General features: G+C 40.9%; 2 protein-coding genes across 3 annotated transcripts in view; one reads left to right on the forward strand and one right to left on the reverse strand.

The window, feature by feature from the left end:
• ARHGEF38 (Rho guanine nucleotide exchange factor 38) overlaps positions 1 to 16559 on the reverse strand; it is a 148208-nt gene that overhangs the window by 63386 nt on the left and 68263 nt on the right. The window lies entirely within an intron of this gene.
• Positions 1 to 16559, forward strand: part of LOC148777806 (uncharacterized) — a 101907-nt gene that overhangs the window by 7209 nt on the left and 78139 nt on the right. The gene's annotated exons all lie outside the window — the stretch shown is intronic.

Here is a 16559-nt window from a genome sequence, read left to right on the forward strand (position 1 = left end):
ATCAGTCCTGGGTGTTCATTGGAAGGACTGATGCTGAAGCTGAAACTCCACTACTTTGGCTACCTCATGCAACGAGTTGACTCACTGGAAAAGACTCTGATGCTGGGAGGGATTGGGGGTGGGAGGAGAAGGGGACGACAGAGAATGAGATGGCTGGATGGCATCACCGACTTGATGGACATGAGTTTAAGTGAACTCTGGGAGCTGGTGATGGACAGGGGGGCCTGGTGTGCTGTGATTCATGGGGTCACAAAGAGTCGGACACGACTGAGTGACTGAACTGAACTGAATAAAAGATGGTTCTTTCTTCTCATTTATGGGATTTCCCTATGATTGAAATTAGACTCTGCATGTGTGTATATGTTTTACTTGGGTTGTTTTTTTTTAATTTTTTTTTTTTTTGGACTTGTAAGAAAATGCAGTGACTGTAAGCATTTTTGGAACTAAAGGGATGAGGGCTTCTTATTAGATTTCGGGAATTTTACTGAATTGATTCTCTTGCCAGTGGAGGTCATGTAGATTCACCCTTCACGACAGCAACACAAACAGTAAAAAAGTAGTTAAAAGAGGAGAGAATAAAATAGGACAGTGGCTAAATTTAGGGTTGGGTATAAAAAATGGCAAGCCTGGCAGTCACTGCAGCAGGCAGCAAATGGGAGTGAGGGCTTTGGCTGGGCTAGGGAGTCAAGGCTCAGATGGGCTTGGCAGTAATTCAGGAAGGGAGAACCTGAGTACCTGCAGCCCAATGCCAGAGAAAATTGTAAATATGTATGTTCACTACAAAGCAGCTTAGAGTAGAGACAAAGGAAGAAAGAGGTCTGGACAATCTCATAAATCCACAATGGGATCAAGTAGGAAAGTCAAAACACAAAGGACAAAGGCATTTATTTTACACACAATGAAACCATTAATTGTAAATTCTCTTGTATTTTCTTTAAGAGAAATGTTCTAGCTTGAAAAAATTTATAGCTCTCTCCTGAACAGCAGAGTTGAATTTTTCACTCTTTTCCAAGTAAAATTCTGTTGGGCCTCTAATAACAACGATTAAAGTTAAAAGATATTTAAGCGCTCTAATTGAAAGTCATCTATTCACCCAGAGGCCAAGCACAATACTGGCAGGCAGAATATTTGATTCCCCTCCCAGCCCTACCAATGTATTCTGCTTCATAATAGTGCAGATGAAGTGATGTGTCTTGCAGCAAAAAAAAAAAAAAATGATTCTGTTTCCACGGTAACGTAACTCTGGGCTGCGTTTCTTCAGTGGTGAAGGACAACTGCTCTGTCTACTGTATGTGAGTTTGAAGGGATGATTAAGAGTGGAGAAGGGACTGAGCCAAGATGGGTGAAGGTAATTTCCCTCCTGGATATCTGTCACAAAAGCACCAGAATCCTATGAAATAAGTATAATTATCCTGTGCTTCTTTTTGGAAAATTCTGCATCCCAAGACTTTCTACACTGGCTTCCCCTCAGAATAACTGCCATGCAAAAGAAGGAAGAAAATGCACTTTTAAAAATGCACTTACTTATCTCCTTTAAGAACAACTCTCAGGATTATTGAATACCTTTTATGTCCTGCCGTCACTATCCTGTGGGGCACATTGCTCCCTTCACTAATGTAAACATACTCGTGTTCTTCTTGGCCCACCTGTTCTTTACCTCCAGACTCTCATGTCCATCCCTAAGATGTACCAAACCAAGTGATAGGCTTCTATATTATTCTGACCCCACTTCTAGACGAAGTTCCCTTGCAGGTAGGTGATCTGGGTTGAAACCAGTGATGCCCAAGAAGTCTATCAGAGGCCTTGTTTAGGAAAATGCCATAAAAGGAAATGAAGCGGTTATAGTCTTTATTTCAGTCAGTTCAGTTCAGTTCAGTTCAGTCGCTCAGTCGTGTCCGACTCTCCGCGACCCCATGAATCACAGCACGCCAGGCCTCCCTGTCCATCACCAACTCCCGGAGTTCACTCAAACATAGTCTTTATTTAGTTCATCCTAATTTGATGGCCATTTAATGAGTGACTGTGATGGTGCATGCTCAGTCATGTCTGACTCTTTGTGACCGCATGGACTATAGCCCACCAAGCTTCTCTGTCCATGGAATTTTCCAGGCAAGAATGCTGGAGTGGGTTGCCATTTCCTCCTCCAGGGAATATTCCCAACTCAGGGATGGAACCAGGGTCTCTTGCATCTCCTGCTCTTTGGCAGCTGGATTATTTATCACTGGGCTACCTGGGAAAGCCAATGAGTGACTAGCATGCCCTAAGTACTTTGGTAGGTCTGCAGAGAAAAAGAATCAACACTTCCCTCAAGGGACTTATGAAGGTCAGTAAAGGAGAGAGAAGAGTAAACTCTATTTAGCATGCTAAGGGAAAAGTATGACAGTAGCTATCAATACAGAGGGTGAGCCATTCTGCTCCTGAGAAACTTTGAGCTCTTTCCATAAGAGTCTACCCTTGAAGTAGGAGCTATGAGTGAGTACAAAAGCACAGAGATGCATGGAGGAAGCAAGTTCTGCTCAGAAACTGCAAGTGATCTCAGTTGGCTCACTGGAGGTTTCAGAAGAAGCTGTACAGGTAGGCAGAGGCCAGACCATGGAAGACTTTGTGCATCATTAAGAAGTTGGAATTTTAACCTAAAGGTGATGGAGAAGCACTGATGGATTTTAGGCAGCAGATTAACATGATGAGACTGTATTTTAGAAAGTTTACTGTGGGAGTTAGTCATCTGAACAATGGAATTTGGGGGAGGAGTTAGGGAGATTAGAAAAGAGAAACCAATTGAAAGCCTTCTATAACTATACAAGAAATAAAAAATGAGGGTTAAAGTAGAATGTTACAGCGGTTGAGAGAATGCTCTCAAATCAACTGCCTGGTATCAGATTCTGGTTTTACCATTTACTCATGTGACATTTGGGAAAATTACCTGATTTCTCTGTTTCTTAATTTCCTCATCTGTAGTAGGAAATAATCATAATGGTAGGGTTGTTTAATGATTAAATGAGTTAAAATATGTAATGTGTCTATATTGGCATGTGCAAATGTTCATTAGATGTTAGTTATAACCATGAGCTAAAGCTGAAACTCCAATACTTTGGCCACCTCATGCGACGAGTTGACTCACTGGAAAAGACTCTGATACTGGGAAGGATTGGGGGCAGGAGAAGAAGGGGACGACAGAGAATGAGATGGCTGGATGGCATCACCGACTCGATGGACATGAGTCTGAGTGAACTCCGGGAGTTGGTGATGGACAGGGAGGCCTGGCGTGCTGTGATTCATGGGGTTGCAAAGAGTCGGACACGACTGAGCGACTGAACTGAACTGAACTGAATTGATAACCATGAGAACAAAATCAGAGAGGATGAAGAAGAGAGAACCAAAAAAGGACATTGAACATGTAAGAGATGAAGAGGATAACTCCAGGCATGTCTGAGGAATCCGGTTTCAGTAAACATGTGGATAGACAATGATGAGAAGATAAAGAGGGTGTTTTTATGGGAAGAGTTTAATTTTAGAAGTATTGAATTTGAGTCACCCATAGTATATTAAAGTGAAGAGCCCTTTATGGAATTGCAATATGAGTCTGGGATTCAGGAAATAGAAGATCTAGAAAAGAGATTAGGGCTTCCCTGGTAGCTTGGCTGGTAATCCTCCTGCAATGCAGGAGACCCCAGTTTGATTCCTGGGTCGGGCAGATCCCCTGGAGAAGGGATAGGCTATCCACTCCAGTACTATTGGGCTTCCCTTGTGGCTCGGTTGGCAAACAATCTATCTGCAATGTGGGAGACCTGGGATCAATCCCTGGGTTGGGAAGATCCCCTTGAGGAGGGCATGGCGACCCACTCCAGTATTCTTGCCTGGAGGACCCTGATGGACAGAGGTGCCTGGAGGGCTACAGTCCATGGGGTCGCAAAGAGTTGGATCCAACCGAGCAACTAAGCACAGAAAGAGAGGCAAGTACGTAAAACCCGAGCAGCAGAGCAGCTGGGGTGGGTCTCTCAGTCATAGTGGAACAGGCGTCAGCAGAGCCAAGGATAAAATAGGCAGAAATACTGCAAAGAGACTGAAAACTCTGTGAGTGACAGAGCCTATTATTGTCTCCCGGTATCAACATTCCCCCTTTTCTATAATAATGCATTTTGGGCTGTCCCAAAGAAAAAGTAAATATCCCAGCCTCCCTTGTAATAGGTGTGGCTATGCAATGAAAGTCCTCAATGGGACATAGGTACAAGTGTCCTATGACAATATTCAGAGACTCCCTCTGAATAGCTGAGGTAGCCAGCTCATCCTTTACTCCTTCTACTCCATACTCTCCTTCGTTCTGCTTCCTGGAACTTGGATGCTACCTTGTCCATGAAGATAAGAGTGAGTGGAGCTGTGAGCTGGAAGAAGCTAATATCCCAAAGGACTTTGTGGAACAGGGTTGTCATTCAGTTCTAAAATACATGCCTTTATTTATGTATTTATTTTTTAATTGAAAAAGCTTTTTACTGAAAACTACAACAGAACAGAATAATTTCTATCTAAAGGAAAGGGAAAAAAGCAAAGATGCCTACTCTTAAGTCTTAAATCTTATCTTAATGAGCCATTTACATTGCTTTGCTTCATGTTTTAAAATTTTTTATTGAAATATAGTTGATTTCCAATGTTGTGTTTGATTTTTATTGTACAGCAAAGTGACTCAGCTTTATGTATAATCATTTTCATACTCTTTTCCATCATGGTTTATCACAGGATATTGGATATAGTTCCCTGTGCTATATAGTAGAACCTTGCTGTTTGTCCATTCTAAATATAATAGTTTGCATCTGCTAATCACAAAGCTTTCAGACTTTTACACAATTGAGAAACACTGAAGCAACTTAGCCCACACACATCTTATTTAAGCTGGTAAGGTTTTGTTCTTTAATTTTATGTTTAGATAAAAGGATGGGTGTTCTCTAAACTCATTGTGATAATCACTTCATGATGTATGTAAATGAAATTATTATGCTGCTGCTGCTGCTGCTGCTAAGTCACTTCAGTCGTGTCCAACTCTGTGTGACCCCATAGACGGAAGCCCACCAGGCTCCCCCGTCCCTGGGATTCTCCAGGCAAGAACACTGGAGTGGGTTGCCATTTCCTTCGCAACCCCATGGACTGCAGCCCACCAGGCTGCTCCATCCATGGGATTTTCTAGGCAAGAGTACTGGAGTGGCTTGCCATTGCCTTCTCCGAAACCTATACAATGCAATATATCAATTATATCTCAATGAAACTGGAAGGAAAAATTCTCAAGCATAAGCAGTGATCTAAGATCTATCCCAAAAGGCAGTTCTGAGTAAAACTTGATTGTCAGGACAGAGCATTCAGAATACAGAGACGGGAGTGGGACCGCTTCGAGGTTGGAGCGTAGGTATGACTGACCCCCTTCCAGAAAAGAAGTTCTGAGATCTGAGTAAGATAATGCAAGCCTCTGATTGTCACTTCCTGAGTGAGTAAATATGCCATCACCAGATGAAAAAGCTTTCCTGGCAGCTTGCACCAGACTGACTAGGAGAGTTTCTCATGGTCTGCTGTCCTCTCTGGATGGGAGCCCAGCCACTGGGACTAAACAAGGCTGCAAGCCAGCCCAAATGCCAGGTGTACACATTTTATTCCTTTTATTCTGAGCCTCCCCTGTTCTCCAGGGGAGGACGAAATGAGGAGGGAGGTGAGAAGGGACAGGTTGGAGAGCAAACGCTGCGTACAGAAGCCACTGTCCTTTGCCTTTGGTCTCATTCAGTCCCTGCCTCGCCTGGGGATAACACTGACTGCTAACAGATGCTCCAGGGACCCTGGTTAGGGTTATGAAACGCAAACCCAAGTGCCAGGTGGAATGTGCAGCCACAGGATTCAAACAAGCATGCCCCTTGAGTATCAATTTTATAAAGATATTTGAAGAAAAAACCATTATTTTCATGTAAAAGGATAGCATGGAAAATTTACTTGAATTCTTAAGATAAAATGAGATTTCAAATTATTTCATGCCTGTGGCTGTGGCTTCAGGTCGGAACTCCACATTCCCTGGGGCTCATGAAATTTCTCTTCTGATGTTAGGAATTATTCGGTCCAAAATTTTCAGAAGTGCTACCGTATGATAAATTCAGAAAAATGTGTTCATTGGATTTGACAGTTCTGAGGTCTCTGGTGATGTGGTAACAGCAATTTTAGAGAAGTGGTTTTAGGAGGAAACAGGGTGAGACCAGTAAGGGGTTGATAGACCATAAAAGGAAAAAAAGAGAAAGGAAGGGAGCCAGAGCAGAGTGCGGGGTCCTGTTCCATGACCACAATTGCATCCAGGGCCATGGAGGACAATGTTATAATTGTGCTGGGGTCTCTCAGAGGAAAGACTATTCCATCACTGACAGTGTAACAGATGGGCAGAATAAACTGGGAGCAATAGTAGGCAATAGAGATGGACAGTATGTAATGTGTAATAAGACCTATATTAGGAAGAGCTAGGGCTCCCTTATAACTGTGTCTAGAATTCGTGATGCTATTTGGAGAAACTCAGGCTCTTAGCTTTTTCATCTGAACAGTGAGATGGTTGGATTGGAATTGGGTTTCCCTGGTGACTCAGATGGTAAAGAATCTGCCTGGAATGCAGGAGAACTGGTTTCAATCTCTGGGCTGGGAAGACCCCATGAAGGGAATGGCAACCCAGTCTAGTATTCTTGCTTGGAGAATTCCAGGGACAGAGGAGCCTGGTGGGCTACAGTCCATGGGGTCACAAAGAGTTGGATAAGACTGAACGACTACACTTTCTTTTCAAGTATTAGTCTAGCACTAACACTCAAGGATAAAACTGTTTATTCTGATAATAACTCAAGGTCTCTTCCTAAACCTTTTCGACTTCCTGGATAACTTAACTCCACATTGGGATTTTTATAACAACTCACACATTAAGGAAACATCAGTTCTCTGAGAGTGAAAGTTAAAAGGTTTCTGCTGCCTAGGTTGGGAAGAGGTGCAATAACTTTTCCCTCCTCACGATTGATAATGCTAAGGACCCCACTCTTAGACCGACCCATGTCTCCCCATTTATCCACCTTGGTAAATACCTCTCTTGAGAATGCTTGCCTCTGCTAGTTGCTCTTCACCACCTACCAGCCTTGGAAAATGACACAGGAAAAACCACAAGAGGACTTGGCAACAACAAGAGCAATGACAATTACTATATTTCCTCGGTGTACCGACTGGTATCCTAGATCCTGAGCATTGTCTCCGCCATTCATTTCATTCATTCACGAAGCACTTACTGAGGACACTATTCCAGGTGCTGGCAATACAGCAATAACAAAACAGACACGAATCTCCCCCACCTGGGGCTTATGTCCTAGATGGGTGTGCACTCTCTCCCCTCTGCCACCAAGGTCTGGCCATCCCCAGTGAACCTGCCTTCTGTTGCCAGTTGCTTATCTATTCTCTCATCTTCCAAACTTTTATTGTTTGGACCACACATGCACCCAGTTAAAAATACTAACCTTTCCCCCAGTCTCTGGTAGTTCAGGTGGTTAAGTGTGAGAGAGTGTGTGTGTGTGTGCGAGAGAGAGAGAGAGGGAGAGAGAGATGGAATAATGTGTGTGCAAAATGAGATCATGAGGTATAGGAGAAGTCACTGGGAAAGCTTGCTATTTCCCCCAAATGAAAAAAGCCAGAGTAGGAGATGGTTTTGCTCTTATTACCTGCAGGAAGCATGCTTGGCAGTGGAGTAACCATCTTGAGGCCATGAAGCCAAACACCACAAGTTAAGTACTAGGAAGGAAAAAGTTGGAAGTAGCCAGCAAGTAGCTGTCTCTGTTCTAGGCTATTGAGTTATGGATTTCTTGTTATGTGAGGGAAAAAGCCAGGTCCTTTTGGAGAGGTTTCTATTCCAGGCAGGCAGGGGCAGTCCTCATGATCAAGTGACTTGCCCCAACAAGGAGGTAAAGTCGCGGTGGAGGAGCCGGTATCAGGGCACCGATCTGGCTCCCTCCGAAGGCTCCATTCTTGCCAAGCTCTTGTACCCCTCAAGTGTGGCATCCCCACTAACAGCTTCTCCTTCTGGCTTCCTAACAGTTGGGAAAGTGTTCAGGGACTCACAGCACTCTTACATGCACAGAATTTTAGGACTTCTGTGTGTATTCTGTACAATATCTGACTTTCCACAACTCCTTTCAAGTCTAATGGCACAACTCAGCCACTGACCCCCAGGAGCCAGCTCCACATTGTAGAACTTCACTTTCTCCTCAGAGAACAGAACTATGGAACTTGTTCTAAGCCCTCCTGGTTTCCTTTTTATTATGAGAAATAAGTCCTAGTAGTCCTGGGGCCCACCCTGACCTCACTCAGGAGACCGGAGGTCCAACTTTTGCATTGTGTTCTGGTGACTGCCTCCTGCTGATTTTTCCTTTCCTCTGTGGATTTGTGTGTACTTGACCTTGAACCACCCCCCTCCACCTTTTTTTCTGTCCTGTTTTCTGAAGCTGACAGCTTTCTTGCTACTGACAGTATTTGGAATAAAACGCCCTGACCTTTCACTGCTGTGTCTGCGTCTTTGTCCATCTGCTGGCCTCACATATCCCACTGAGCAGGGGTGAAGCTCACAAACCTGCCCTCACTGGTCAGGATGAACAGGGCCAGGTCTGTCCATGTTCTGAGTCACACACACACACACACACACACATACACACACACACACGATATAATAGTACCAGAATAGTGATTCAGGTGAACTGCTTTGTGGCATCTCCCACACAGCATCATTGTCAATGACTAATCTCTTTTCACAGAATCACGGCTAACGGCACAGATTCCTGCTTCCGGGACACACAGGAGACACAGCTTCAGGAGAACAAAGGACTGCCACAGAGTAACAGTGCTTCACCCACTCCATCTTCAAAGAACAGAAAGCTCTATACTGTCTTTGTCTCCAAGGATAAACTCACCCTGAGGAAAAAGCGTGTGAGAAACTGTAATTCCTATACCACACGCTTCTCTCAGCTCTGGTTCTCTTTACCGTGTGTGTGAAGTAAGCAGAGAAAGTAACCTCAAACATGTTCGTAACTCAGTCTTTTAAAAATACTTTGAAACATTCAACATTGTTGAAAATTTATAGAAGAGGACACAGCCTTGTTTTGGTTCTCTGTCACTATGTAACAAACTACCCTAAAATTTAGTGCCTTAAGACGGGCGACCATTTGATCTTCTCTCCTGATTCTGGGGGTTGGCAGGTATCAGCTCAGTGGTTCTGCTTTACTTGAGGTTTGCTGGGGCTTCAATCGTTCAGAGGCTTAACCGGCTGGATGGTCTGAGATGGCTGTTTCCCAAGTCTGGGTGCCTGGGCTGGGAGGCTGGGACAGTGGGACCACTTTCTCACTAGATAGTCTCAGGTCTAGTCTTTCTCTATGTGATATTCCACTGGGGTAGCTGGATTTCTTAAATGGCAGGCTCCCCAAATCAACAAAATGTAGAAACGTCCAGCTTTCTTAAGGCTATGCCAGTTTTAAGACTTTGGCACAGGTTCTCTTCCTATGCATTGTATTAGCTGATGACTCTCAGGGCCATCTAGAGTCATTATGGGACCAGACTGCATGGCAGTGTGAACACCAGAAGGCACAGTTCCTTGAGGACCACCTACTGCAATTGCTGTTCACTTTATCAAATGTGGAAATGATACTTGGTATCTCAAATTATCCTCCATAGGAGGAAACATGTTGCCAAAGTATCAATAGATAGATAAATGATCAAGACGCACACATATTGGGAACACCTGGAAACCATACACGACCATGAATCTTTGTTTGAAAAACATGATCAGGATCTCTAAAAAGTTCACAATTTGTATATAAGAAATCAAGCTCTGTGAATGGGTGGGTATGTTTAATGTTCTCAGGGTCATAACAAGTTAGTAACATCAGGCATTGGCTACTGATGAAGGATGGGCACTGGTTATCATTATATACATTATTTTAGTTAATCTTCATAAATCAACCTGAGATTGCAGCCTGGGTGTTCTTCAACTCTGCGCTATCACTTTACTTGTTTGATTCTTGTTCACTATTCATTTGTTACAAAATGATCTTTAAGTGGAAACAAGAGTCACGTCTCACACTCCCATCCCTAAAAATTTCAAACCCATTTCCCATCTAGGCTGCTTGCCTAAATCAAGATTTTAAAATCCAGTTTCTATCTTGGCATGATAGTCCAGACAATTTCCCAGAGTTCTCAGATCTATAAACATGTGCTTCACTGTGCTTAAACTTGAACCTCATCCAAATCCCAAGTTTTTTTTTAATTGAGTAAAGCTTTTCTGGCTTATCCATGTATGAGGAAAGTTTCTCCTTTGGCACTAGAACTGTGAATCACAAACTCTTTCGTGCGATCTATGGACAAAGAAATGGAACAGCTGTGTTTTTCATTTTGTGACAGCATGATTTTGGAAATCTCATCCCAAATCAGTTTACCTTTTGGAATGCTTTTTGGATGAAAGCTTTAGTGATGGAAAGTGCCAGTGAACTCCATTGATAAGGCTACTTGTACTCCTTGTCACTATGCTCCAGTCACATTGAACTGCTGTCCTTGATAAGAACGTTCCATACTCTCCTGCCTTCTGCCTCTGTGCTTTGTCATTTGGGAAGTCTTTTGCTCAAATCTTCATCTCTGTAAATTCAAGTCCTCGCTTAAAAGCCACCTTCCAAATCAAGTTTTTCTTTATTATCTGAGCTGAATTAGTTAACCTCTTTTCTGTATCTGTATTAATTAGCTGTTGATGCAGGAATTCACCCCCCTTCCCAGCCCCAGACAAATTTTAAAGACTTAAAACAACACTATATATCTGCTCAAGATTCTCCTGGTTGATGATATGCGTAGAGCTCAGCTGGGATGGCCTGTTTCCTTATGGTGTTAATGGGATTTATTGATAGGTTTGCAGTCTGTAACATGAAGTCAGCTGGCCAAGGAGGGCATGACTCACATGTTCAAGGCCTTGACTGTGTTGACTTGCATGACTGGATTGTTTGAACCTTCTCTCTCCCGCGCATACAGTGACTGTCACAAGGCCATTGTAGAATATCACTTTGCCACATTTTATTGGTCAAAGAAAGTCATGAAGCCAGGCCAGATATAACGGATAGGGAAATTAAAATTATGCCTCCAACTCTTTCAACTATGGTCTTACTGGTTTACTTTTTATTTTCATAAATTTTCTATAATCTTCCTCAGTATTGCAATTTATCATTAGTAAACTTGAAATTGCACACAACTTCAATTGGGTTTTCTCTGCAAACCATTATATTTTAAGCATTTTTAATTAATTTTATGTTTCATAGTAAAGTTGCAAAAACAGTACCAGTAGTTTTCATATATCCCTCACTCATTTTCCCCAATATTCCATCGACATAGTACAATTTCCAGTAAAAGGAAATGACATTTGCTTTAATACTGTTAACGAAAAACTTTACTTGGAATTTTAACACTAATAGTATTTTACCATTCTAGTCTATATAGGCTCCCACTTGGATTTATTTGTTCCTCCTCCTTAGTCTTCTGCAGTCTTTAAGAGTTCCTCCTCAGTCTTACAATGTCTTTAATGACTTTGGCATTTTAGAACCATATTAATCAGTTATTTTCAGTGTCTTTCATTTGAATTTGCTATTGTCTAATGTTTTCTAATGATTGGACGTGATTGCACATCTTTTTGGACAAGAGTACCACAGATACGATGTTGTGCCCTATGTCACAAGGTTCATGATATGAATGTGTGTTATTTCCTGGTACTGTTGACCTTGATCACTCGCTTGGTTAAGCTACTGTTTGCCTGGTTTTTCACTGAAAAGTTACCATCTTTCCCTTTGAAGTTAATACTTATGTTGGAGACACTTTGAAACTATGAAAATATATTTCTCCTCAAACTTTCCCTCAATAAATCTGGCATCACTCAGTGGAGCCTTCTATAATAATTATGACTAAGACTATAGTTTTTTCCTAATGGAGATTTTAAATTTTCCCTCTTTCCTTTATATGTACTTGCTGGAATTAAAGTAAGGAAGAGCTTTCCTTTCTCCTCATTTATTCATATCAGTGTGGACTCTGTTTTCTTCTATGGTTAAAATCTAATGCTAGCATTATTTATTTGGCTGCTCAAATATATAAACCATAACACTTTTAATTGTGAAAATACTTTCCTCCTAACACAGAGGCACCTCATAAGCTCAGAGAAAATTCTACTAAATGTAAGATATTAAAATTCAGATTATATATCTCTCTATATTAAAATATGTAAATATTTGAGCTTAAATATTTTCAGTTCTTGTCTTCTTGCTTCCATTTTCTTTTCTCTCTTTTTGCAAAGTAAAACTCATCAAACAAGTTGTTTCTATTTGTGATTTTAAAATATTTTTCTAGATGTTAAAAAATCTGGTACAGGGTATATAACTTTATCCTACTCAACAGAAGTTCTGCCAAAAGCTTCTTTTCATAATTCAAGTCTTCCAAAATACAATTACAAAGTTTCACAGTTAAATCTGTTATACAATATGATCTCTCATTGTTTAATTATCTTTCAGTTAATTCCTTGTTTCCATAGGGATAAATTTTGTTTTCAGTAATTTCAATTCTGAAGACTGACAAACTGAAGTTACTTTTTCCATCTGTTTGTTTAATATCTTAACTAACTGATTTTGAACAACAAGCAATTCCTAAAAACTAGTTAGTGGCCAACACCAAAAAAAGTGTGCATATTCTCTGAATATTATATATAGTTCACTTCAATTTTATATATGTAAAACTTTGTGAACTTTGACTATAGCTACCATTTCAATTAATAGCATATCACAGGTATATTACATACACACCACACTATTTCTGTTCCATAGATTTCTTTTTTTAAAATCTTTTAAAATTAATTAATTTATTTTAATTGGAGGCTAATTACTTTATATTATTGTAGTGGTTTTTGCTATACATTGATAAGAATCAGTCACATGGCTGCATTTTAAAAGAAAGCAAGTTGCAAACCAAATTCTGCGTACTTCAAAGCAGATACGAGACGAATGGATAAGAAAGCTGTGGTCCATATATACAATGGAGTATTACTCAGCAATTAAAAAGAATACATTTGAATCAGTTCTAATGAGGTGGATGAAACTGGAGCCTATTATACAGAGTGAATTAAGCCAGAAAGAAAACCACCAATACAGTATATTAACGCATATATATGGAATTTAGAAAGATGATAACGATAACCCTGTATACGAGACAGCAAAAGAGACACAGATGTATAGAAGTCTTTCGGACTCTGTGGGAGAGGGCGAGGGTGGGATGATTTGGGAGAATGGCATTGAAACATGTATATTATCATATGTGAAATGAATCACCAGTCCACGTTTGACGTATGATACAGGATGCTCGGGGCTGGTTTACTGGGATGTTCCATAGATTTCTTAATTTAGTAAAAAGCATTATTTTACTGTGATGCTCCACCAAAATATGTATTCATATGATAATTTATATTAACACATTGCATTTTCTGAATTAAAGTTAACAGTAGCATTTACAACATGGTCAGAAAATTCACCTTTGACACAAATGGCCTCCACTTCCTACACGTATTTCATTTGCATCTAATCTTTAATTCTCTATGTATCCCTCTAAATCCATTGACTGTCATTCTAGGGTCTTCATGCCTCCCACTAGTCATGGCATAGGGCATAAGCCACCCAGTGTGGGTCATGACCCAATTTGCTGCTCTACCCAATGGCTGCAGGACTTATAGCATCAAGTACATCTCCAACCCCCACCAGAACAGGAAGCAGTTAGGTCTTGCTAGCTGTTCATTTCCAACAGTCGTCATTTTATTAGTCGATTCCCTGTGTGCTATACTTCAAAGGAAGATATAAGTATCCTTGAGACTAGAAAAGGTTGGGAAAAGAGAGACGGGCTCTCTTTCAGAGTTTACCACGTGAGAACTCTTTCAAATGCACCTGACTCTTAACATTCTGCTAAGAGAAGCCATGTGAGAAATTAAAGCATGATGAAGAGGTCTTACCAAATCTCTGTGGTGCAACTATAAATAACGGTCATCCTTAAAAAATGAGGATGACTGGGACAAATGCTAAACTGGACTGGATGCTCGAACAGGCTAAAACCAAGATGTTCTAGACAAATCAGAATACAAGACTCTTTACGCCTGGAACTGTTTCTGATTCCAGCAAATACAACTAACCCCTACATTTGGTGTGTGCTTTTCCCACATTTCTCTTGAATCTGACACCTATTTTCTATTCTCAGTGTATCCACCTTAGCCTAGCTGCTTCTTACCACATGGCTAAATTATCTATGACTTGTTTACTGGTCTAGGACTCATTTTCTCTTTCTATCCATTTTTTTCATACCTGCCGTAGTTTCTTTTCTTCAGAAACTGTTGTGTCTTATCACAGCCTTGCTAAAAAAATTTTATCTCCTCATTACCTGCAGAGTAAATTCCAAACTTTGATTCCAAGTACAGCTGGTTCCTGTTCTACACTTAACAGATTCATTTCTCACTCCTCCCTTACGTGAATCCTTTATTCCAGCTCAGCTTGGTCGCTCACCATTTCCTAAACACACTTGGCACTTGCTGTCCATGGTTTTGTTCACGCTATTATTTCCACTTAGTCTTCTCAACATGGACCTCACTTGCTGAAATCTGACCTAATACTTTAAGCCCAAGCAACATTTTCAAGAATTCTCTGATTCCCCATATAAATGTATTCTCTTTATGGCCTGAAGTTCTGCAGTATATAATGGGGACATTTAATCACAAGAAATGACAATTAAAAACTGTCTGTGGGAGAATATTTTTGCCCAACTCTTTGAGACCCTATGGACTATAGCCCTCCAGATTCCTCTGTCCATGGGATTCTCCAGGCAAGAATATTGGAGTGGGTTGCCATTTCCTCCTCTGGGGGAATTTCTGGACCCAGGGATCAAACCTGCATCTCCTGCTGCTCCCACGTTGCAGGCAGATTCTTTTACCACTGAGCTACCTGGAAGCCCCATTAACAAAGACATAATGAGGGGGAATAAAAATATAAGATGTGAGTGTGTGTGTATCTCAAAGGAAGGATGCATATCAAACTGATAATAATGGTTATTTAAGGGGATGCCCATTGCGTTGGTGGGTTGAATTACACTGTATGCTCCCAAATTGTTTTCATATTTTGTAATGAGCATATGGAAGGAAAGTTATGACCAACCTAGATAGCATACTAAAAAGCAGAGACATTACTTTGCTAACCAAGGTCTGTCTAGTCAAGGCTATGGTTTTTCCAGTGGTCATGTATGGATGTGAGAGTTGGACTGTGAAGAAAGCTAATCGCCGAAGAATTGATGCCTTTGAACTGTGGTGCTGGAGAAGACTCTTGAGAGTCCCTTGGACTGCAAGGAGATCCAACCAGTCCATTCTAAAGGAGATCAATCCTGGGTGTTCATTGGAAGGACTGATGCTAAAGCTGAAACTCCAATACTTTGGCCACCTCATGCGAAGAGTTGACTCACTGGAAAAGACTCTGATGCTAGGAGGGATTGGGGGCAGGAGGAGAAGGGGACAACAGAGAATGAGATGGCTGGATGGCATCACTGACTCGATGGACATGAGTTTGAGTGAACTCCGGGAGTTGGTGATGGACAGGGAGGCCTGGTGTGCTGCGATTCTTGGGGTTGCAAAGAGTCGGACACAACTGAGTGACTGAACTGAATTGAACTGAATGAGCATATATTAAATATTTTGTGTGAAACAGAAAAAATGATTACAGCACATTTAAAAAAATTTTGGCTTACATGGCACTGTGTTTGTGGTATCTTGGTTGTGGCAGTCGTCTTCAAGTAGTTCACAACACAGTATTCCCTTGAAGCTCCTAAGAATCCTGGCATATGCTACTCCTTAACAGATATTCATTAGGTGATTTGATACATAAATGCCCAATGAATGGAGAATACAGAGGGAACAAAAATTTGACCCAACACTTTTCTAGTGATTTCTCTGTATTTTTTTCAAAATCTTATCAGAATAAGAAAATTATCGACGACTGTGTGAGAGTAGAAACATATTTGAAAAGCAAACAATATAGAGAAAAAGGAAAAGCATGGAAAAGTAGTTGTTGTTTTAATAATCATATAAACTCTCCTTGCAAATGTTACAATCCCAAAATCAGTGGATTCTTAGTCATAAGATGAATAAGAGACATTGTAACTAAAATCAGTAAAGCTATTAAAGTATTTAAATGTTTAATTCTTGAAGAATCAAGTAACTGTTAGCCATAAAACTAAATAAGAGAACATCTGGAAGGCAAAGAGGTTGAAAGATTGGAAATTAAAAAAGCAAATGGTGTGCTTAGTGCTACTAAGGGACTTCAGCAAATGGATATAAACCCATGTGAAAATAAATACAGAGTGTGTGTAATTACAATGAGCCCTAAGATGCGTTTAGCATTTATATATCTCCTGGGAAGCTTGGTGAGTCAGAAACATAAAACCAAAGCAATGGGAGGCTATTAAAATATTATTTCCTGTTGTATTGG

The sequence above is a fragment of the Moschus berezovskii genome, chromosome 5 (genome assembly GCF_049115385.1).
Source record: "Moschus berezovskii isolate FMDL1 chromosome 5, NW_MosBer_1.0, whole genome shotgun sequence".
Classification (NCBI taxonomy): domain Eukaryota; kingdom Metazoa; phylum Chordata; class Mammalia; order Artiodactyla; family Moschidae; genus Moschus; species Moschus berezovskii.